The following is a 23,589-nucleotide window of genomic DNA, read 5'->3' as shown; positions in this document are numbered from 1 at the left end:
AGGTCATGGGGGCGGAGGATGTTGGCGAGAGGAGCCATGTAGATGTTGAAAAGGGTGGGGATGAGGGAGGATCCTTGGGGGACCCCACAGATGGTCTTGGTGGCTGTAGACCGGAAAGGAGGGAGGCAAACTCTTTGGGTTCTTTCGGAGAGGAAGAAGGTGAGCCAGTCCAGGGTTTTGTGGCGAATTCCGGCGTTGAAAAGGCGTGTGCGGAGGGTTTGGTGGAATGCGGTGTCAAAAGCTGCGGAGAGATCTAGGAGGATGAGGGCGACTGTTTTGCCCTTGTCCAACCTGGTCCTGATGTCATCTGTACAGGCGATGAGGGCGGTCTCAGTGCTGTGGTTTTTGCGGAATCCAGACTGGGAGACGTTGAGTATGTTGTTGTCTTCTAGGAAGCAAGACAGTTGTATGTTTACTATCTTCTCCATGACCTTTGCGGGGAAGGGGAGAAGAGAGATGGGTCGGTAGTTTGTGAGGTCTTCAGGGTCTGCTTTGGGTTTTTTGAGAAGAGCATTGACTTCGGCATGTTCCCAAATATCTTGGAAGGTTGCAGTCTCGATGGAACTGTTGAGGACTGCCCAGAGCTGGGGAGCGATGACTTGGCTGACCTTGTTGAAGATGTGGAGGGGGCAAGGGTCTGTTGGGGAGCCTGAGTGGATGGAGATCATTGTTTTGCTGATTTCTTCGTTGTTGGTGGGGGTCCTGGTGTTCAGTAGGTTGGTGCGGCAGGTTGGTGCGGCAGGGTGTTGTGGTGTTGGTTGTGTCGGTGGTGGTGCTGACGATGTGAAACTGTTGTGTATGTCTGCGATCTTGCGGTGGAAGTAGTTGGAGAGGGAGTTGCAGAGGTCTTTGGAGTGTGGAGGGTCAATGGTGCAGGATTTGGGTTTAGTGAGTTCTTTGATGATGGCAAAAAGTTCCTTGCTGTTGTGTGTGTTGTTGTCTATGCGTTCTTTGTAGAAGGACCGTTTGGTGGTCTGGATGAGTTGGTGGTCTTTGCGCATGGTTGATTTGAGTGCAGAGAAGTTGCTCATAGAGGGTTCTTGGCGCCAGGCTTTCACAATTTTTCGGCATTCCTGTTTGGAAGACTGAAGTTCTCTGGTGAACCAGGGGGCGGTCTTGATGGTGCGGTTGTTGTTATTTTGAAAGGGGTGACGAAGTCTGCGCAATCGTGTGAGGTTGAGGGCAGCGGCGTTGGGGTCGTTGGTGCTGGGAGGTGGAGCTTGTGCGAGGTTGGAGATCAGATGTTCTTTGGAGATATTGTTTCACTTGCGGTACGGGTTAGGATGTTGTTGGTGGTGGGTGGTGGGTTTCAGGAAGGAGAAATGGATGCAGTGGTTGTCAGTCCAGTGGAGTTCAGTGGTGTGAGTGAAGGCGATGTGGCTGCTGGAGGTGAAGATGGCGTCAAGCGTGTGTCCGGCTGAGTGAGTGGGTGAGGTGACCAGTTGCTTGAGGCCGAGGTTTTTGAGGCTGTCCAGCAGGGCTGTGGAGTTGCAGTCATGGGTGCTTTCCAGTTGAAGTTAAGGTCACCAAGGAGTATGTAAGTCTGTGGAGGTGAAGCAGTGGGAGCTGATAGTGTCAGCGATGGTGTCACAGAATGGGGGGCAGGGTCCAGGTGGTCTGTAGATGAGGGTTCCTCTTCGGGTGGTGTTGACGTTGAGGTGTACCTGAAAGTGTAGGTGTTCTGCGTTGTCTAGGGTGTCGTTGGTGTTGGTGGAAATCTTGATGGAGTTTCTGTGTATTATGGCAATTCCTCCTCCTGGTTTGCTGGTGCAGTCTCTACTGGTGATTTTGTAACCTTCTGGAATGGCTATGGCGATGTCGGGTTCTGATGAGGAGTTCATCCATGTTTCAGAGAGGAAGGCGATGGTGGGAGAGTTTGTGGTGAGTAGGTCCCAAAGCTCAATGGCGTGCTTGTGGATGGAGCGGGTGTAAAGGAGGATGCAGTTGAGCTGATTGGGGGGTTTGGTGTTTTTGTGGTGCTTGTTGATGTTGTTGGTGTGAGTGCAAGAGAAGTGGCATGAGTAGCATGAGAAAGGTTTGTGTGTATGTTTGGGGTTGTCCTAGGCGCAGGCGGGGTGCCGGCCAGGGTTGAGAGCAAGGAGCTCTGTGGAGGAGTAGTAGCACTTGGGGGGGGGACGGGGGCGGAGGAGCATGGACCAGGGGGACGGGCGCTGGGCGCGGTCCAGGCGCAGACGGGCTTGCCTCTGGCGCACCCGCGCAGCGGCCACCATTAAGAAAAGGAGAGGGAGGAGCAGCTGGGAGGGAGTGTCCAATGGGAGCGCAAGGGGGGGGGGGGCACAGGGGACGCAGCAGCTGGGTCAGAGTACCCGGCGAGAGCCAGAAAAGAAAAACTGGCACAATTTAGAGCAAAAACAGTGTGTAAAACAGAAAAACAATTTCAAGAAACTAAATTTGATTTACAGAAAACAAAATACACGGTACAAGCACACTAGACACGCCTACCACTAGGCACCAGGAATGAGGCGAAGGCAGGTGCCTGCGAGTGGTGGAGGGCCTCGAACTTCTTTTTGCAGCAACGGCAAGGTCAGGGGCACGGAGACAGGCTGGTGGAGACGAGTGTACTCCTGACCCAAAGCAGGTCAGGGGGTCACACGAGGCAATGCGCAGCGGCCACCATTAAAAATAGGAGATGGGAGGGAGAACCAGCTGGGAGGTGGGAGGGAGGGTCCAATGTGGGTGCAAGGGGGGCGGGGCCACAGGGGATGCAGCGGCTGGGTCAGAGTAACCGGCGAGAGCCGGAAAAGAAAAACGGGCACAAGTTAGAATGAAAAATACGAAGCAGAGCAGAAATTGGGCACAGTTTAAGTTAAAAACGGAAAAACAATTACAAGAAACGAAATACGATTTACAGAAAACAAAATACACGGTACAAGCACACTAGACACGCCTACTACTAGGCACCAGGGATGAGGAGCAGGCGGGTGCCGGCGGGTGGTGGAGGGCCTCGAACTTCTTTTTGCAGCAACGGCGGGGTCAGGGGCACGGTGGCAGGCTGGTGGAGCTGAGTACTCCTGGCCCAAAGCAGGTCAGGGGGGTCACATCTGCAACTGCACTGTACGCCACTGCTCTCCCCTCTGCACCACTGTACTCCACACCACTGCTCTCTGTGCCGCTCTACATCACTGCACTGACACTCTACTCTGCAACACTGCACTCTCCGCCACTGTACGGTACACCAATCTACTCTGCACTACTGCATTCTAAGTCTCTGCATTCTATGCCCCTCTACTCTGCATCACTCCACTCTACGCGACTGCACTCTACAGCATTATACTCTACTCTGCACTACACCACTGGACTCTCTGCCACGCAAGTCTACTCTACACTCTCTGCCACTCTATTGTATGCCACTCTACTCCAATGCACTCTACCATGTCCCACGCTACTCCATGCCACTGCACTGTACTCTACACCAATGCTCCTATGCCACTCTACCCCACACCACTATGCCACTAACTTTTAGCCATGCTGAAAAGCAGCCACTCTGGTGTATAACATGGCTAAAACACATTGGCAAAGCCAATAACTCTTGCATAGATGAGACCTTTTGGCTTTGCCAATGTTTGTTAGTACTATGAGGTACAAAGGTCCCTGAAAGAACTGTGAATGTGGAAGTCCTTAGTTTAAACATGCATTCAATGCCTCATCAGGGGTAGTAAGCACTATATAAATACAACTACATCATAATATAGGCTGCTACAAAATGTGCAAATAGATTTTGATTAAATATAAAAAAGTGCTTCTCAAATATAGATTTGAATAAAATACATTTATACCTAGTACTAACATTTTTATAACACTTCATTAAAACCACACACTCCACAGCTGAAATACCATTACAGTCTCTCTCTAAAAGAAATTATCTTTGCCATCAGAAAGCTTCAAGTGACTCCTTTGGTTAAAGACAATGCAGGTTTTCAAGACCCTTTGTATTTGCAGATTTGCCAGTTGCCCACATTTGCATTTCTTTAGGGAAGGAGACACCCTGGAAGGAAGGTATGTTTCTTATCTGTCTGCCCCTCCCTCAGAGCCCTTCCTTTCTATCCAGCTGGGGAAAACTCATCTGCCCATAATTTCGCCCTGCCGTTCATTGTCCTTTTGGTGAAAGACTAAAATTATGGACAAATGCCGTCCCTTAAGCCTTTCATCACGGACAACGGACAAAAAGGTGAAATTACGGTTAGTCCGTGAAATTTACGGACGGGTGGTCTCCCTAACAAACCTTGATACAGTGCGCTCTACTTTCCCAACGTTCTGTAGAGTCTGAGGTGTGGATACGCACATTTTCACTCCTCTGTAGATAAACCTTCTTGAAGTTAAAAATCCACCCAGAATTATGCTTCGATATAAAATAAGGAACAATTAGTCCAGGCGCTGTGCGTCTGTGTGTCTTAACTATGGACTGGGAACCACGTCAATGCCATTAACATCATCAGCAGCTAAAGGGAAAAGTACACACACAAAAAAAAAAACACACACGCAAGTCTTTCACGTTAATGGCTGGGTTGGCAAAAGCACAAAAGACGAGTCAACATTTTCAAGATCAATCAAGAGCCGGGATTTGAACACAGGACTTCACAGTTTTCGGTATCACACTCCCCAGATCGTCCTCCAAAACTGCTCCACTTCTCGTGATGTGTAGCAATAAACAAGAAAAATCGAGGGTTAAATTTCTCCCGATTATGAATTGCAGATTTAAAATGTAATCTCAGCTCAGCCGACAACAGCCTCTGCGAGCCGAGGCGTACAGACAATAACACACGCAACAGCACTAAGCAGTAAATAAGAAGGGGAGGGCGGATTAACGAGCATCAATTAGGCGCCCTTCGTTTGGTGATTATAACGCTACCTACAAGCTGCCATCTGAGCAGTATTTCAAAATGTAGGAGTTAAAAATAGCCCCATGATAGAGGCCTCTCTTGCCTCACCTCCTTGTTTAAACCTGTAACTCAGACTCCTTCCTGGCCAAATATGAGGTGACGGTCACTCGTTTCATCCCTACCCGCCTCGGCTGACTGAGGACAGACTTACTGGAGCTTGCACTCTATGGCGCGAGGAGGGAACAAGACCAGCTTGATCAGAGGAGGACGAGACCCGTGTTTTCCCTCTCACCCAAACATGCATGACGAAAATTGTGACGTGTACTGTGGCCAGTAAGGCTGTCCTGCTAGATCACGCCACAGATATCCAAACCTGTATTTCCGGTAGGACATACAAACCCTCCACCTGGCCAGGGTGGAAACATAACCTCCACTGACAATGGTATGCCCCAATGCACACGAGTAACTGACTATATTTCTGGTGTCTTGTTCCCGGATAATTTCATAGTGACTTTTGTGTCCGCTCCATATTGGACAAATAGCCCAATTAAACATGCAGTCCTTTCCATTTGAAGCCAGGCTCCGAAGCCGCCAAGATAGCTTTATGCCCCTGGCGCTGCTAGTGGCGAACATGTTGTGACCACGAGCTGACAACCTCTTGCTGAAATAATAAGCCCTGCAAGCAACTACACGCTAACATGAGTAAGACCTAAAGCACAAAAATAAAACATTCTGCATAACAGAAACTAAATATAAACGTAAACTTCCAATAGTTTCTTTCGCAAAAATCATGTTTTTAGTGCATGTTAAGAATTTGTCAGTTATTCAAATGTCACTTTAAATGGCATCGTCTCATAAATCGATGATGCAGATCCGTGCCTTCTAGACAGTGGAAAAATCTACAAGTCGTTCTACAAATAAAAGGCCTTTTCGTTTTATAATACTTGGGGCTGATTTACCAAACGTAGGGAGCCTTTCAGCAACGGCTAAATAATACATGCTAATCATAAACATTTAACCACAAGAAACCCCCGGACTATCAAAAACTATTTTAAAGGTTATAATCATACAACTCAATACCACTGATTTCATCTCCTTGAGAAACAGGAAAAGCCTGAGTTAGCAGCCCTGCCAAGATGACGATTTACAAATTACACCAAGGTTATACGAACAGCACCGGTAACAGCCACCGTTCATGCCTACCGGCCACCCTGTACGTCTTAGCCAGGCTGGCTACAGTAAAAAAAAAAAAAAAAAAAAAAAAAAAAAAAAAAATCTCTTGCAATGTGACAAAGTGTAACTAGCTCCCAGTAAGCACCTATCTGGCATTCAAAATCTTTTGAATTACCAATAAATATTCAGGTACACTATAATACCTCACATGTACTGTGTTTGCCCCAGAAATATATATTGCCACATACGCCATTAATGACTGCACAACTTGCCAAAAAATATTTTGTTTCTAAAAAAAAAAAAAAAAAAAAAAAAAAAAAATCAGTGGTTACTGAAGTACCACTTACTAAGGACAACACAGCTCCAGTCTTTCTGAATAAGTCAAATGGTCACCTTTCAATCTTTGATGTTCTATTTAGGTATTTAACCTTTTCACTGCCAGACCTTTTACCCCTCAGGTGTCAAGCCTGTTTTTGGCTATTTGGGGTAGTTTGCACTTAGGCCCTCATAACTTTTTGTCCACATAAGCTACCCACGCCAAATTTGAGTGGTCTAAAAAAAAAAAAAAAAAAAAAAATGGGAAAAAGGGCTGCAGAAGAAAGCTTGTGATTTTTCCCCCTGAAAATGGCATCAACAAAGGGTTTGCGGTGCTAAAATCACCATCTTCCCAGCTTTCAGAAACAGGCAGACTTGATTAGAAAAACACATTTTTCAACACAATTTTTGCATTTTATTGGGGCATACCCCATTTTTACTATTTTTTGTGCTTTCAGACTCTTTCCGTGACAGAAATGTGTGTGAAACCAATGATAGATCCCCGACACCTAAACATTTTTGAAAAGTAGACACAATTCTGAATCCAGCAAGGGGTCATTTGAGTAGATCCTTCAAGATTTTCCCGCAGAAAGTAACAGCTAAATAAATGAAATTGAGGTAAAAAAAAAAAAAAAAAAGAGCCATTTCTGTCCACGTTTTCTTCTATAACTTATTTCCAGCTTTGGCAGAGTTTTGAAAGCAATATACCATTACGTCTGCTGGACTCTTCTGGTTGCGGGGATATATAGGGCTTGTAGGTTCATCAAGAACCCTAGGTACCCATAGCCAATAAAGGAGCTGCACCTTACAATGGGTGTTCATTGTATACCTGGTATACAGCAATTCATTTGGTGAAATATAAAGAGTGAAAAATAGGTATCAAGGAAACCTTGGTATTTCTAAAATGGGCAGAAGATAAGGTGTTGAGAAGCAGTGGTTATTTGCACATCTCTCAATTCGGGGGGGCCCATACTAGCATGTCAATTACAAGGCATTTCACAAATAGGCGTCTTTTTTACACACTGTCTTACTTTTGGAAGGGAAAAATGTAAAGAAAGACAAGGCGCAATAACACTTGTTCTTCTAGACTGTGTTTCCCCCAAGTCTCCCGATACAAATGGTTCCTCACTTGTGTGAGTAGGCCTACTGCCCGCAACAGGAAACGCAACATGGACACATCATATTTTTACATTGAAATCTGACATGTCTTTTGGAAAGTGCCTGGCTCTGGATTTTGGCCTCTAGCTCAGCCGGCACCTAGGGAAACCCACCAAACTTGTGCATTTATGAAAACTAGACACCTAGGGTAATCCAGGATGGGATGACTTGTGGGGCTCTCACCAGGTTCTGTTACCCAGAATCGTTTGCAAACCTGAAAATTTGACAAAAACACTTTTTCCTCACATTTCGGCGATAGAAAGGTCTGGAATACGAGGAGCCACACATTTTCTTCCATCCAGCATTCCCCCAATCCTCCCGATAAAAATTGTACCTTACTTGTGTGGGTAGACTGTAAGGAAATGCCTCCTTGGCATGGTTACCCCCTGACATTTTGCCTTTGCTGATGCTATGTTTTGAATTGAAAGTGTGCTGAGGCCTGCTAACCAGGCCCCAGCACCAGTGTTCTTTCCCTAACCTGTACTTTTGATTCCAAAATTGGCACACCCTGGCATCCAGATAAGTCCCTTGTAACTGGTACCCCTGGTACCAAGGGCCCTGATGCCAGGGAAGGTCTCTAAGGGATGCAGCATATCTTATGCCACCCTAGGGACCACTCACTCCGCACAGACACACTGCTTGCCAGCTTGTGTGTGCTGGTGAGGACAAAACGAGTAAGTCGACATGGCACTCCCCTCAGGGTGCCATGCCAACCTCACACTGCCTATGCAGTATAGATAAGTCACCCCTCTAGTAGGCCTTACAGCCCTAAGGCAGGGTGCACTATACCATAGGTGAGGGCACCAGTGCATGAGCACTGTGCCCCTACAGTGTCTAAGCCAAACCTTAGACATTGTAAGTGCAGGGTAGCCATAAGAGTATATGGTCTGGGAGTCTGTCAAACACGGACTCCACAGCACCATAATGGCTACACTGAAAACTGGGAAGTTTGGTATCAAACTTCTCAGCACAATAAATGCACACTGATGCCAGTGTACATTTTATTGTAAAATACACCCCAGAGGGCACCTTAGAGGTGCCCCCTGAAACCTAATCCAACTACCCGTGTAGGCTGACTGGTTCTAGCAGCCTGCCACACTCGAGACATGTTGCTGGCCCCATGGGGAGAGTGCCTTTGTCACTCTGTGGCCTGTAACAAAGCCTGCACTGGGTGGAGATGCTATCACCTCCCCCAGGCAGGAGCTGTAACACCTGGCGGTGAGCCTCAAAGGCTTACCCCCTTTGTTCCAGCACCGCAGGGCACTCCAGCTAGTGGAGTTGCCCGCCCCCTCCGACAACGGCCCCACTTTTGGCGGCAAGGCCGGAGGAGATAATGAGAATAACAAGGAGGAGTCACTGGCCAGTCAGGACAGCCCCTAAGGTGTCCTGAGCTGAGGTGACTCTGACTTTTAGAAATCCTCCATCTTGCAGATGGAGGATTCCCCCAATAGGGATAGGAATGTGACCCCCTCCCCTGGGGAGGAGGCACAAAGAGGGTGTACCCACCCTCAGGGCTAGTAGCCATTGGCTACTAACCCCCCCAGACCTAAACACACCCTTAAATTTAGTATTTAAGGGCTTCCTTGAACTTAAGAATTTAGATTCCTGCAACTTACCAAAGAAGAAGACTGCTGAGCTGAAAACCCCTGCAGAAGAAGAAAGAAGACACCAACTGCTTTGGCCCCAGTCCTACCGGCCTGTCTCCTGCCTTCTAAAGAAACCTGCTCCAGCGACGCTTTCTCCAGGACCAGCGACCTCTGAATCTTCAGAGGACTGCCCTGCTTCAAGAGGAACAAGAAACTCCAGAGAACAGCGGCCCTGTTCAACAAAGACTGCAACTTTGTATCCAGAGGAGCAGATTTAAAGACCCCTGCAATCCCCGCAAGAAGCGTGAGACTTGCAACACTGCACCCGGCGACCCCGACTCGACTGGTGGAGAAACAACACCTCAGGGAGGACCCTCCGGCGACTCCGAGACTGTGAGTAAAAAAAGTTGTCCCCCCTGAGCCCCCACAGCGACGCCTGCAGAGGGAATCCCGAGGCTCCCCCTGACCGCAACTGCCTGACTCTAAAATCCCGACGGCTGGAAAAGACCCTGCACCCGCAGCCCCCAGCACCTGAAGGATCGGAACTTCAGTGCAGGAGTGACCCCCAGGAGGCCCTCTCCCTTGCCCAGGTGGTGGCTACCCCGAGGATCCCCCCCCCCCCATGCCTGCCTGCACCGCTGAAGAGACCCCTTGGTCTCCCATTGATTTTGCGAACCAGACGCTTGTTTGCACACTGCACCCGGCCGCCCCCGCGCTGCTGAGGGTGTACTTTTTGTGCTTACTTGTGTCCCCCCCGGTGCCCTACAAAACCCCCCTGGTCTGCCCCCCGAAGACGCGGGTACTTACCTGCTGGCAGACTGGAACCGGGGCACCCCCTTCTCTCCATTGAAGCCTATGCGTTTTGGGCACCACTTTGAACTCTGCACCTGACCGGCCCTGAGCTGCTGGTGTGGTGACTTTGGGGTTGCTCTGAACCCCCAACGGTGGGCTACCTTGGACCCCAATTTGAACCCAGTAGGTGGTTTACTTACCTGCAAGAACTAACAATACTTTACCTCCCCCAGGAACTGTGAAAATTGCACAGTGTCCACTTTTAAAATAGCTTATTGTGTTTTATGTAAAAAGTATATATGCTACTGTGATTATTCAAAGTTCCTAAAGTACTTACCTGCAATACCTTTCAAATGAGATATTACATGTAGAATTTGAACCTGTGGTTCTTAAAATAAACTAAGAAAATATATTTTTCTATAACAAAACCTATTGGCTGGATTTGTCTCTGAGTGTGTGTTCCTCATTTATTGCCTGTGTGTATGTACAACAAATGCTTAACACTACTCCTTTGATAAGCCTACTGCTCGACCACACTACCACAAAATAGAGCATTAGTATTATCTCTTTTTGCCACTATCTTACCTCTAAGGGGAACCCTTGGACTCTGTGCATACTATTCCTTACTTTGAAATAGTGCATACAGAGCCAACTTCCTACATAGACCTATTGTCCACAACAGGAAATGCCCCAAAACACTATGTGGACACATCAAAATTATCAAATACAAAACTATGTCTTTTTTGGGAGGGGTGCGGGAGCACCTGCTTTTTTGGTCCTGGGCTCAGCAGCCAACTAGGTAAATCTACCAAACCCAGACATTTCTGAAAACTAGACACCTGAGTGAGTCCAGGGAGGTGTCACCTGTGTGGATTCCCAAGTGTTTTCTTACCCAGAATCCTCAGCAAATCTCAAATTTAGCTAAAAAACAAAAAATAATACTATTTTCCTCACATTTGTGTGAGATCACTGCACCAGCACAAATTTCCTACCACCCAACGGTCCCCTCAGTCTCCCACTAAAAATGATACCTCACTTGTGTAGGTGGGCCAAGTGCCTGTGACAGGGAAGAGCCAAAAACATGTTGAAATTGAGGGGGAACCAAAGCGGGTCTAAAAGGGCAGTTTGAAAGAAAAAAAAAACATTTTTAAGCTGACAAGTTGGGCAGAATTGTTATCGGTATAGATGCGACAATGCTGGGTGGTAGGAATTTTGTGGATTCCTGCAGATTCTGGAAGGTTCCATCACAAAAATGTGTGATTTCAAGCAAGGTTGGAGGTTTGCAGGGCCTTGTGAGTAAGACAATGGTGCGGGGTGCATGTGAAGCACACCACCCTGGACTCACCCAGATGTTTAGTTTTCAGATATCTCTAGGTCTCGTGTAGATTTTTCCACATGGCAGCGTCCCAAAGTCCAAAAAATGCAGCCCTGACCATTCCAAGTGGGACAGTTTTGAGAGTTAGACAATCTCTCATGGCCCAAATGTAAAACCAAAACCCAAAATAATCAAATGTCCTCTTGCTTGACGTTGGGATAAGATCTTAGTGCGGGGGGGGGCAGAGCTGAAAGACTGTTACCCTCCTCTAGTTGGGGTGGGGGCATAACCATGCCTATACCGGTTGGTAGCCACCACCCCACTATTATTTTGTTTTTAATTCCCTAGCATCTTTCTGTCCACCCCCATGGAGTGAACCGTGAGTAATTGCTCCATCTGCCCACTGGTCGGCAGAACAACTTTGTCCCCATTTATTTTCAACCTCTTTTTTTTTTTTTTTTAAAGTACAATCTTCCCTGGTGTGTGGGCTTTCGGCCCTACCTGGGGGGTGGGGGCTAAAATAAATTTGCCCCCTAGGGAAGAGACCCTTGCCTAAGGGGTCGCTCCCCATCTGTAAAAAAAAAAAGAAAATCCCTGTTGCCTCGTGGTTTCTGCCCCCGGGGGAGCATAAATGGCCTAAAATAAATTTGCCCTCCAGAGGAGTGACCCTTGCCTAAGGGGTCGCTCCCCACGTGTAAACATTTGGAGAAGAAAAAAAAAAAAAAAAGGAGCCCTGGTGTCCAGGGGCTTCTGCCCCCACTTGGGGCAGATCGGCCTGATTAAAATAGGCGGATCTGCCCCCAGAGGAGGGGGTGGCAGAAAAGGCCTAATAAAAAATTGCCCCCTTTGGGGAGCGCCCCTTGCCCAAGGGGTCGCTCCCCTCATGCCAGTTTAAAAAAAAAATTAAAAAAATACATCAGTGGTGTCTAGTGGACATTTCTGCAGTCCGATCGCTTTACAATCGGGCTGCAGAAATGCTCCGAAAGACATTAAAGGAAAGGAAAAGCCTTTCCTTTCCTGTCTCTCTGCCCACCCCTAACCCCCCCCCGATCGGGAGAGAAATGCAAGCATTTCTCTTTCAATTGTGCTGGAAGCTGAGCTTTCAGCACCGTGGGGGCGACCTCCGATAAGGTCAGCACGTGATCATGCAGTGATGTCATCAAAAGTCACTGGGTGGGGGTGGGAGGAGCGATTCCCCTTTCATCCCTGCCCAGGTGAGGAGGACGGGTGCAGGACGAGCTGTTCTTGTCCTCAGCATACGGTAACTGTGGCCAAAGGAGAGACCAGCTCATCCCAGGCAACCAAAAGGTTAAAGAGGTAACCCGTTAACCAAGATGCTGTCATGGAAGGTTAATGGATGAAGGGAAGGGCCTTTGTTAGCCGCAGGGAACAAATAGCTTACATACTCAAATTAAGTTCAAAGGGTGGAAAGCATAAATCCTTTATCAAACAAATGTTCTGATTCATTATTCAAGCATAAGTGTCATTGCATCAGAGACACTGTTTTCAACACACTAGTTATTTCACACAGACAGTGTGGGAGCCAAACCTCAATAACCATCTCATCCTCAATCTTTGGATACCTCGAAATTTACCTAAATGATTCAGCTACAGCGTCTCCAGATGATCTAGTGGTTAGAGACTACACTCCTCATCAGGGGTAACAGAGTTTAATACAGAAATTAATATTGTAAGCGTAAAGTTTGAGTTCTAGTTCAAAATAAAGCAAAAAAGTGATTTCTAATACAGTAATACTTAAATGTGGTACAGAGAAAATACGCATGAAGTACCATAACTGCTGAAAATGCAGAAATACAAAATAATGGTGTTAGACTTTTCATCCTTGGCGTGGTCTCCCTTAACTTTTTGCCTCTGTTCCCCAAGTTGTTGATGTGTGCTGGACTCTGATTTTGCTGTTTTTATTACTCTGGGCACTTTACCACTGCTAACCAGTGCTAAAGTGCAAGTGCTCCTGTTTAAAATGTGTACGTAATTGGTTCTCCATGATTGGCATATTTTACTGTTAAGTCCCTAGTAAAGCGCACTAGAGGTGCCCAGGGCCTGTAAATCAAATGTTACTAGTGGGCCTGCAGCACTGGTTGTGCCACCCACATAAGTAACCCTGTAATCATGTCTCAGACCTGCCACTGCAGTGTCTGTGTGTGTACTTTTACACTATAAATTCGACTTGGTAAGTGTACCCACTTGCCAGGCCTAAACTTTCCCTTTTCTTACACGTAAGGCACCCCTAAGGTAGGCCCTAGGTAGCCCCAAGGGCAGGGTGCAGTGTATGGATAAGGTAGGACATATAGTAATGTGGTTTATATGTCCTGACAGTGAAATACTGCCAACTTCGTTTTTCACTGTTGCAAGGCCGGTCTCTCTCATAGGATAACATGGGGGCTACCTTTAAATATGATTAAAGTGTAGGTTCCCCGAGAGAGTGGATGGACATGTGGAGTTTGGGGTCCCTGAACTCACAATTTAAAAATACATCTTTTAGTAAAGTTGATTTTGAGATTGTGCGTTTGAAAATGCCACTTTTAGAAAGTGAGCATTTTCTTGCTTAAACCATTCTGTGACTCTGCCTTGTTTGTGGATTCCCTGTCTGGGTCAGTTTGACAGTTTGGTTTTTTTTCACCTCGCACTAGACAGTGACACAAAGGGGGCTGGGGTGTAACCTGCATTTCCTGATTAGCCATCTCTGCTAGGAGGGAGGGGTGGAGTGGTCACTCTCATCTGAAAGGACTGTGCCTGCCTCTGACAAGGCCGGCTCCAACCCCCTGGTGTGTGTCTGAAGCCTTGCCGGGCAAGGCAGGATTTCACAAGTAGGTGTGAGTCCCCTTTGAAGAAAGGTGACTTCAAAGACTAAAATGGGTATAAGAAGGGCACCCAAATCTACAGACTTTAGAAACACTTCTGGAACCAAGAGGAACCTCTTCCTGGAGAAGAGCTGATAGCTGAGGAAGAAGTGCTGCCCTGCCTGTGACTGTGCTTTGTGGAGCATTCCTGCAGTGCTGCTTCTGCCAGAGTAAGAGGGCAAAGACTGGACTTTGTGTGCCTTCGATCTTGTGAAGAAATCTCCAAGGGCTTGAGTTAGAGCTTGCCTCCTGTTGTTTGAAGTCTCAGGGACAGCAAAGACTTCTCTCTGCCAGCACCTGGAGTCTCTGGAGAGACTCCTGCTCTGACAAGTGGTGCCCTATCCAGTTCCTGGGCCCTTGAAAGGAAAGCTGGTGGAAATCCAAGGAAATCAACTTTGGACGACTCCGGACCGACGCCGCTGCTGAATCCGGTAACGCCGCCTGCACCCGACGCCGTGACCCTCGCTGGAACGCAATGCTCTTCACAGGCCCGACGCCGCTGCAGCCCCACTGAAGTCTGCGACTCCGTGGAAGCCACCACACCACGTCGTGACCAACGCCGCTCGAAGTGTACGGATTCAACGTTTCGCACAGACGCCGCGATCCCCGACTTCGGGCATCGGCTTGTTTTCACTCTTCACCAAAGGTACTGTACTTGGGGGTCTACACGACTCCGTGTCCGGCGCCGCTGGTGTCGGCTTGTTGGGAACGACTCCGTCACGACGCCGTGTTAACATCTCATCAAAGCATTTTTGTTTCTAAGCGCTATTTTTGAGTTTAATCTTTAAAAATTCATAACTTGACTTGTGTATGTCGGATTTTTGTCGTTTTGGTCTTGTTTTGTTTAGACAAATATTTCCTATTTTTCTAAACCGGTGTTGTGTCATTTTGTAGTGTTTTCATTAAGTTACTGTGTGTGTTGGTACAAATACTTTACACCTAGCGCTCTGAAGTTAAGCCTACTGCTCTGCCAAGCTACCAAGGGGGTAAGCAGGGGATAGCTGAGGGTGATTCTCTTTTACCCTGACTAGAGTGAGGGTCCTTGCTTGAACAGGGGGTAACCTGACTGTCAACCAAAGACCCCATTTCTAACAAAAGGCAAATCATAAAACATTTTAGTCCCTAGTTAGCAAATTCAAGGAAGATTAAGTGTCAGACTCAAGGGCGCATCCCATAAAGACAGTGTAAGGCAAAGGGACATTAAAAAAAAAACAAAGTCTCCAATAGCAGCAGTTTTTAAAGATACCTGCAAAATCCCACATAACCCAAGCCTGATTGATAACTAAGCCCGGACTAAACATGAACAGCCCAAGCCTATGAGGTTTTATACACCAATCACACTTCCTAAATACAGATTCTGCAAATTCAGCATGACACGATCATTGTTAGGGCCACATTGGCAAATCAAGAACAACTACATAATCAAAAAAAACATTAACACTAACCCACTTTTTAAGGTGATAGAAATATTCAATTTTCTCCCTCAGCAACCACCCTCTGGAGATAATCAACACAAAATGAAACATCCCACTAACAATGGCTCATATTCTGTATGTCTACATCCGCACTTCCAACGAACGTCCCTGAAAATGATACTTTCGGTACATGGTGGAAGCTTGGTTCACAATACTGACTTTCTAAAAAATCTTTAAATTATTTTCATGTTTATGACATTCACTTGTGTTTTCCGCAGAGACAAGGGGAGAGATGGCTTTTCAGCAGGACACTGATGCGAGGGGGAATAAGCAGGAGCAGGTGGACAGAACATTACAAACAACATCCAAATTAAAGATAATGGTGTGTCATGCAAAAAATGTGGCATAAGTATTAGCCTAGTTATCTACCCTTCTAAGGGCAGAAGTACGAAAAGATCTAGCATTTCTTAACAGACCAAATCACACTTTTGGTCCATTAAAAAAGCTAAATTGCTTTCTCAGATGTACAAATGCCAATAGGGAATCGCAAACAGAGATTTCCTATTTGTGATTTCCTAGGCACATGTACAAAGCATTTCCTAAATGCAAAATGGGCATTCAGGAAATACTATTACCATCGGCTCCAAGTTGACCATGTGCAAGTTTTAAAAAATGCAATAAAAATGTATTTTCTAAAGTGCCATGTGGTGCACAAATGGCTCTAGAGCAGTGATTTCCAACCTGTGGTCCGTCAACCGCTGGGTGTCCTTGAAGCCTCCTCAGGAGGTCTGCAACTACTTAAAAAATTAAATAATATTAACAGATTAGGTCTCAAGCTTTCAGTAATGACTTAGTGAGGAGGTTCCCAAATTCCAATAATGGTTCTGTGGGGGACCCCGGGGTGCAAGTAATGATAAAATGGGGGTCCACAGAAGTAAAAAGTTTGGGAACCACTGCCCTAGGGCAATTGTGCGCTTTACATGTGCACCACTTTTTTTGGGGTTGCTCAAGGGGGCCCATAGGCCCCTATGCACCCGTGGGTTTGCATTTCCAAATTTGTGATTTCCTATTACGCAATCACAAATTTCGAAATACTAAACCATTTGTACCTATGAGCGTTTAGACCCACAGGAACATATGCTGGTGCATTTCTTAAACATCGATTTCCTAAAAGCGATTCCTCGTCCGTAGGAATCATTATTAGGAAATCTCTATTTTTGTACATTCCATTTTGCATTTCTTAAATAGTGCTTTTTTAGTATTTACTATTTAGGAAATGCAAAAAAGGAATTTCGGACATCTGGCCCTAAATGACTTAGGCAAATTTATTTTAGTTGCAACATAATTAAATCGGTTACGACTATGCATTATAAAAAATAAAATAAAAAAAACATTAATTATGAGAAATAATTATCATGAGATTTTGCAAATTTTCATATATGTGAAAACACTATCACAGCAGTATAGAAAAAATATGCACAATTTTCTCTGTATTATAAAAACGGTGTTGTTAAAATGTTTTTTTTCGTGCTTCCATACATCGGAACAACAATTTTGCTGAATACTATTCTGAAAATAAACGCTGTATGATTTTCTTTCTTAATAAACCAATGCATTTTGTAACACTGAGATATCTTTTACATCAAAGAGGTTTACAGTGTCAAAAAGGCTAGTTAATGCTCTGCAATGCACCACATCATTGGTTGTCAATCGCCAAAAATGCTGCCTAATTTGCTTTTATTTTGCCAGCTAATTTACTCAACTCTGTGCCATAACTGGGTCCTCCAGTGGCGCCTTAACTCCAATGGCCCAGGCGTATATTACCCATGGCCGGTGATATTATAACACGAATATCAGGTGTCATTCCCCAGAGGTGTTTGTCCTCCAATGCAACACGGCATATAATCGCAGTGCACAGCGGACACTCTCAGACATATCCATTCCACAGGTAGTAAGTACCCAGTCTGCTACACTCCAGGAGGAGCTTCCAGAGTCACATCGTCAACTAATCACCACAGTTTCCAACCCTCAAAGTTGGAACCGTCACATAAAAGAAAAAAAAAAAATTCTTCATGCAGCGCTGTGTTTCTAGGAGTTTCACCATATTAAAGATACATTTCTGCAGTTGGTATAGCAACCGTCCAAGCTATTTTACACTAGAATGACAGAAACTGAAACAAAACATTGTTTTGTGAAGTGGTTATAATATGGCTCAACCTCTGCCATTTCCATGGCTCCTTGCCACGGAAGAATGTGTAAGGGAGTTTTGCACACCTCTTGGACCCCCGACAGTAAATCCAGTAGTGTGTCCCAATGTTTGTGTTCGTATGTGTGTGTCCTTATGCGAGAGTCTATGCCGAGTGACAAAAATAAACAAAACATCGCAACTGTCACATCATTCCACTTTCCATCACCTAAAATCTGTACAATTGGATGGTTGTTTTCTGTTCTCACTTTCAGAACTTAACATTTTCCACTGGTCACACAGATCATTACGCTCACCTTTGAATTAAGTGAGCAGTTTTTTTCAGGATGCAATCTGATTATCACAGTCCGCGTGGTACAATTCCCTGGCACGAGGACTGCTACCCATCAAAATGTAATTTTATTATGCATTTTAGGGACAAACGTCTGCGAGGTAAGTGCTGCTAATTTGTTATGGGTAAGTAATTTAAAAGCCAGTTTTTATGTTTGGCTTCAAAAATGCAACCGGAGGCATTTATGTACCAAAGCCTTTTGGAGAGACAGGAAAAGTATGTTAGTGCAAGAGGAATTGCTGACACTACAATTTGTCAAGCAAGAGTCATGCTGCAGCGACAGTATTGTGTCAGAACCCATTCGGAGGGCCACGGGGCAGGCAGGGGCTACTGGGCCTTAGCCATGGGAGTTGGGGTTGTGTGCACTGATCTCCTAGGGCCCAGCTCCACTATGGCTCTGCAAACTGGCTCAAGTACAAACCTTTCTGCACTCGACTCCCGAGGTAGTAGGCAGAGTAGCAACAGACTTTTCAGGGAGCAAGAGTGAAGTGCTCGACACAATCAGCCTATATACTGATGTCAACGTACAGCTCAATGCTCGAATTTTCAACAAAGAACATACTTTAATCACACCATTGTACTAAATACTACTAATTCCCAATGGTCATACAAGTACTAATGCTGAGTGCGATTCTTCTTCATGGTGCTGTATCATCCCTGCTCCCTGTATTATTCAATTTTAAGGCTCTGTCCCTTGCAAAAAGGGAAAAAAAATATGAATAAAGCTCAGATGCAGCATTCAGGCCTACAGTTAAATATGAATCCCAACTCTGTCTTACCATCTCGCTATTGGGTGGCACATTTGAGGCCTTGTTCACCCTTAATTGTAGTGGCAGTCCTCCCACATCTCATCTGCAGTGAGCTGAAAGCCTGTCCATTCTCGTAAGGAGGCGAGTGTGGGTGACTTCCGAAGGCACACCCGCCCAGCCTCAGTCAATGGAGTCCACAGTGCTGCTGCTGGTGCAGTCCCAGCTGCGGCAGTCTCCAGAAGATGCAGTGATGCAGACCCACATGCACAGAGGACAGATGCTGCCCAGTTCCGGCGAAGGTGATCACAGCAGTTGAAGTCCTCATCAAACCAGAGGTAGGTGCAGCCCAGTCAGGCCTGCGTCAGTCCCAGCAATTGCGGACCATATCCGTCAGGCTAGCAATAACACAGGAGCATCCCACATCCGAGCCTATGACAATCGTGCAGTTGCTGCCCTGAATGGGTTCAAGTTGATAAAAGCACTTTGGCTCCCACCAAGAACCGGGATGAAAGACCAAGGGGCCCTAGAGGGCACACAGATCCTCCCTAGCTCGCTCTTGTGCAGTCAGTTTTCCTTGGCTGTCCCAAAGCTACCAAACAGTCACTGTCCCTGCAGGGCTAGGCAGACAATTTTCCTCTCTCAGCCGGCAGACAGACTTCTATGCACTTCAGGACAGATCCTCCTGTAGGAAGTTGGCTCTGTATGTGCTATTTCAAAGTAAGGAATAGCATGCACAGAGTCCAAGGGTTCCCCTTAGAGGTAAAATAGTGGTAAAAATAGATAATACTAATGCTCTATTTTGTGGTAGTGTGGTCGAGCAGTAGGCTTATCCAAGGAGTAGTGTTAAGCATTTGTTGTACATACACATAGACAATAAATGAGGTACACACACTCAGAGACAAATCCAGCCAATAGGTTTTGTATAGAAAAATATCTTTTCTTAGTTTATTTTAAGAACCACAGGTTCAAATTCTACATGTAATATCTCATTCGAAAGGTATTGCAGGTAAGTACTTTAGGAACTTCAAATCATCAAAATTGCATGTATACTTTTCAAGTTATTCACAAATAGCTGTTTTAAAAGTGGACACTTAGTGCAATTTTCACAGTTCCTAGGGGAGGTAAGTATTTGTTAGGTTAACCAGGTAAGTAAGACACTTACAGGGTTCAGTTCTTGGTCCAAGGTAGCCCACCGTTGGGGGTTCAGAGCAACCCCAAAGTCACCACACCAGCAGCTCAGGGCCGGTCAGGTGCAGAGTTCAAAGTGGTGCCCAAAACACATAGGCTAGAATGGAGAGAAGGGGGTGCCCCGGTTCCGGTCTGCTTGCAGGTAAGTACCCGCGTCTTCGGAGGGCAGACCAGAGGGGTTTTGTAGGGCACCGGGGGGGACACAAGCCCACACAGAAATTTCACCCTCAGCAGCGCGGGGGCGGCCGGGTGCAGTGTGAAAACAGGCGTCGGGTTTTCAATGTTAGTCTATGAGAGATCTCGGGATCTCTCCAGCGCTGCAGGCAGGCAAGGGGGGGATTCCTCGGGGAAACCTCCACTTGGGCAAGGGAGAGGGACTCCTGGGGGTCACTTCTCCAGTGAAAGTCCGGTCCTTCAGGTCCTGGGGGCTGCGGGTGCAGGGTCTCTCCCAGGCGTCGGGACTTTAGGTTCAAAGAGTCGCGGTCAGGGGAAGCCTCGGGATTCCCTCTGCAGGCGGCGCTGTGGGGGCTCAGGGGGGACAGGTTTTGGTACTCACAGTATCAGAGTAGTCCGGGGGTCCCTCCTGAGGTGTTGGATCGCCACCAGCCGAGTCGGGGTCGCCGGGTGCAGTGTTGCAAGTCTCACGCTTCTTGCGGGGAGCTTGCAGGGTTCTTTAAAGCTGCTGGAAACAAAGTTGCAGCTTTTCTTGGAGCAGGTCCGCTGTCCTCGGGAGTTTCTTGTCTTTTCGAAGCAGGGGCAGTCCTCAGAGGATGTCGAGGTCGCTGGTCCCTTTGGAAGGCGTCGCTGGAGCAGGATCTTTGGAAGGTAGGAGACAGGCCGGTGAGTTTCTGGAGCCAAGGCAGTTGTCGTCTTCTGGTCTTCCGCTGCAGGGGTTTTCAGCTAGGCAGTCCTTCTTCTTGTAGTTGCAGGAATCTAATTTTCTAGGGTTCAGGGTAGCCCTTAAATACTAAATTTAAGGGCGTGTTTAGGTCTGGGGGGTTAGTAGCCAATGGCTACTAGCCCTGAGGGTGGGTACACCCTCTTTGTGCCTCCTCCCAAGGGGAGGGGGTCACAATCCTAACCCTATTGGGGGAATCCTCCATCTGCAAGATGGAGGATTTCTAAAAGTTAGTCACTTCAGCTCAGGACACCTTAGGGGCTGTCCTGACTGGCCAGTGACTCCTCCTTGTTGCTTTCTTTGTTCCCTCCAGCCTTGCCGCCAAAAGTGGGGGCCGTGGCCGGAGGGGGCGGGCAACTCCACTAAGCTGGAGTGCCCTGCTGGGTTGTGACAAAGGGGGGAGCCTTTGAGGCTCACCGCCAGGTGTCACAGTTCCTGCCTGGGGGAGGTGTTAGCACCTCCACCCAGTGCAGGCTTTGTTACTGGCCTCAGAGTGACAAAGGCACTCTCCCCATGGGGCCAGCAACATGTCTCTAGTGTGGCAGGCTGCTGGAACCAGTCAGCCTACACAGATAGTTGGTTAAGTTTCAGGGGGCACCTCTAAGGTGCCCTCTGTGGTGTATTTTACAATAAAATGTACACTGGCATCAGTGTGCATTTATTGTGCTGAGAAGTTTGATACCAAACTTCCCAGTTTTCAGTGTAGCCATTATGGTGCTGTGGAGTTCGTGTTTAACAGACTCCCAGACCATATACTCTTATGGCTACCCTGCACTTACAATGTCTAAGGTTTTGTTTAGACACTGTAGGGGTACCATGCTCATGCACTGGTACCCTCACCTATGGTATAGTGCACCCTGCCTTAGGGCTGTAAGGCCGGCTAGAGGGGTGTCTTACCTATACTGCATAGGCAGTGAGAGGCTGGCATGGCACCCTGAGGGGAGTGCCATGTCGACTTACTCGTTTTGTCCTCACTAGCACACACAAGCTGGCAAGCAGTGTCTCTGTGCTGAGTGAGAGGTCTCCAGGGTGGCATAAGACATGCTGCAGCCCTTAGAGACCTTCCTTGGCATCAGGGCCCTTGGTACTAGAAGTACCAGTTACAAGGGACTTATCTGAATGCCAGGGTGTGCCAATTGTGGATACAATGGTACATTTTAGGTGAAGGAACACTGGTGCTGGGGCCTGGTTAGCAGGGTCCCAGCACACTTCTCAGTCAAGTCAGCATCAGTATCAGGCAAAAAGTGGGGGGTAACTGCAACAGGGAGCCATTTCTTTACACAAGCCCCCCCCAGCCCACAGGCCAGGAGACTCAGCCCAAGCTGGGAGAGTCTTCCTAGTCTGTCAGGCGAGGAAGAGTAGGAGAAATAGGCTGGTTAGTTGCAGGGCCTACTCTGCCTTACATCCTTCTGTTCAGGTCATTCCCTTTGGGGAACTGACCTACTTCCACAGTGATAGGACCTAGTCTGAATTGCCTCTTGTCTGCCTCTTCAATGTCTCCACCCATTCTTTCTATTTTGGTCTTAGAGGTATCCACCTCTGCTAACCTTATCTTGGCCAGGGTTACCCCTAGCTTACCCAGAGAGGTTACCCAGAGCTGGAGTAACCCCACCATGACCAATAGGGTCAGGGGGCCTAACTTGCTATTTGGCATGGGGTCAGACCACCATGCTAAGGATAGTGCAGCCATAAAGGCTAACACCCAGCAGAGGCCACTGACAGCTGTCAGTGCCCAGAACCACACCTTTAGCTCTTAACCTAAAAGGGAAGGGGCTAAGTTACAGGCTTCTTTGGGTTCAGGTTGCCTGTCTGCTGTATTGGAGTGGGGGGTTACCACATCTTGTAGTAAACACCCTTCTTCCACTCTTTCTTCTGTTAGCTGAGGAGCCACCCACTCAGGTTTAACAGTTGCCTGACTAGCCAGGACTTCTTGTGGGTCAGGTTGGACTTTATCAGGGCCATTTTTGGAGTTCTCCCCTACTGGAGCAGAATCTCCTTGGCTTGCTGTAACCTTGGCTAAAGGTTGTCCACCCTTCCTACTCTGTTTTCTTTTCTTCTTCTTCTGGGGCCTGCTTGCATTTACTGCAGAGGCAGGACTTCCAGAATCCTTGGGAGAGGACTGGCACTGGACCAGTTCCTCTCTTGGGCTCGGACTAACCTCTGGGTAGTCATTTCCAAGGAGACAATCAAGGGGGAGGTCTGTACTGACTACTACCCTTCTCCAGCTAAGAGTGCCACCCACTTCTATGGGCACTAAAGCCACAGGCCTCTTAGTGACCCTGTCTAGGCTAACTCTTACCCTGGCAGTCTCACCTGGGATGTACTGGTTTGAGAGCACCAGCCTGTCATGCACAATAGTGTGACTGGCACAAGTGTCTCTCAGGGCAGTGGTTGGGATTCCATTCACCAGTAGGTGGTGGAAGTGTCTACTTCCCTCTGGAATCTCCAACTCACCTGTTGGGCCCTGTTTCCAGTTGAAGGCTAGGAAGACCTCCTCATCTGAGGAGTCATCTCCCATGGCTACACTGGTTACCCCAGGAATTTTGTTCTGGGGTTTGTTTTTGGGACAAGAAGTGTCCTTGGTGTGGTGCCCAGACTGTTTACAGTTGTGGCACCATGCCTTAGTGGCATCCCAGTTCTTACCCTGGTACCCACCTTTGTTTTGGGTTGTGTCCTGGGGCCCACCCACCTGTTCTGGTTTTTGGGGGCCTACAGAGGACTCTTTTTCTTTGTTTCTAGTGTTACCCACTTTCTCCTGGGG

The 23,589-nt window shown here is 47.2% G+C and overlaps 1 protein-coding gene across 3 annotated transcripts in view; it reads right to left on the bottom strand.

Moving 5' to 3' along the window:
* The window catches only part of SLC25A14 (solute carrier family 25 member 14), a 163,301-nt gene that overhangs the window by 112,681 nt on the left and 27,031 nt on the right, over positions 1-23,589 (bottom strand). Inside the window, exon 1 of one of the 3 annotated variants that reach the window (XM_069214062.1) lies at positions 4,950-5,049. The exons of the other annotated variants lie outside the window; for them this stretch is intronic. The gene's annotated coding sequence lies outside the window, so the exon portion shown is untranslated. Of the gene's footprint in view, positions 1-4,949; positions 5,050-23,589 lie in introns of those variants that run through there. 3 annotated transcript variants of the gene reach the window in all.

Source organism: Pleurodeles waltl, chromosome 2_1, assembly GCF_031143425.1.
Source record: "Pleurodeles waltl isolate 20211129_DDA chromosome 2_1, aPleWal1.hap1.20221129, whole genome shotgun sequence".
Lineage (NCBI taxonomy): Eukaryota > Metazoa > Chordata > Amphibia > Caudata > Salamandridae > Pleurodeles > Pleurodeles waltl.
Note: the sequence above shows the minus strand (reverse complement) of the source record. Positions and strands in the feature narration are given on the sequence as shown.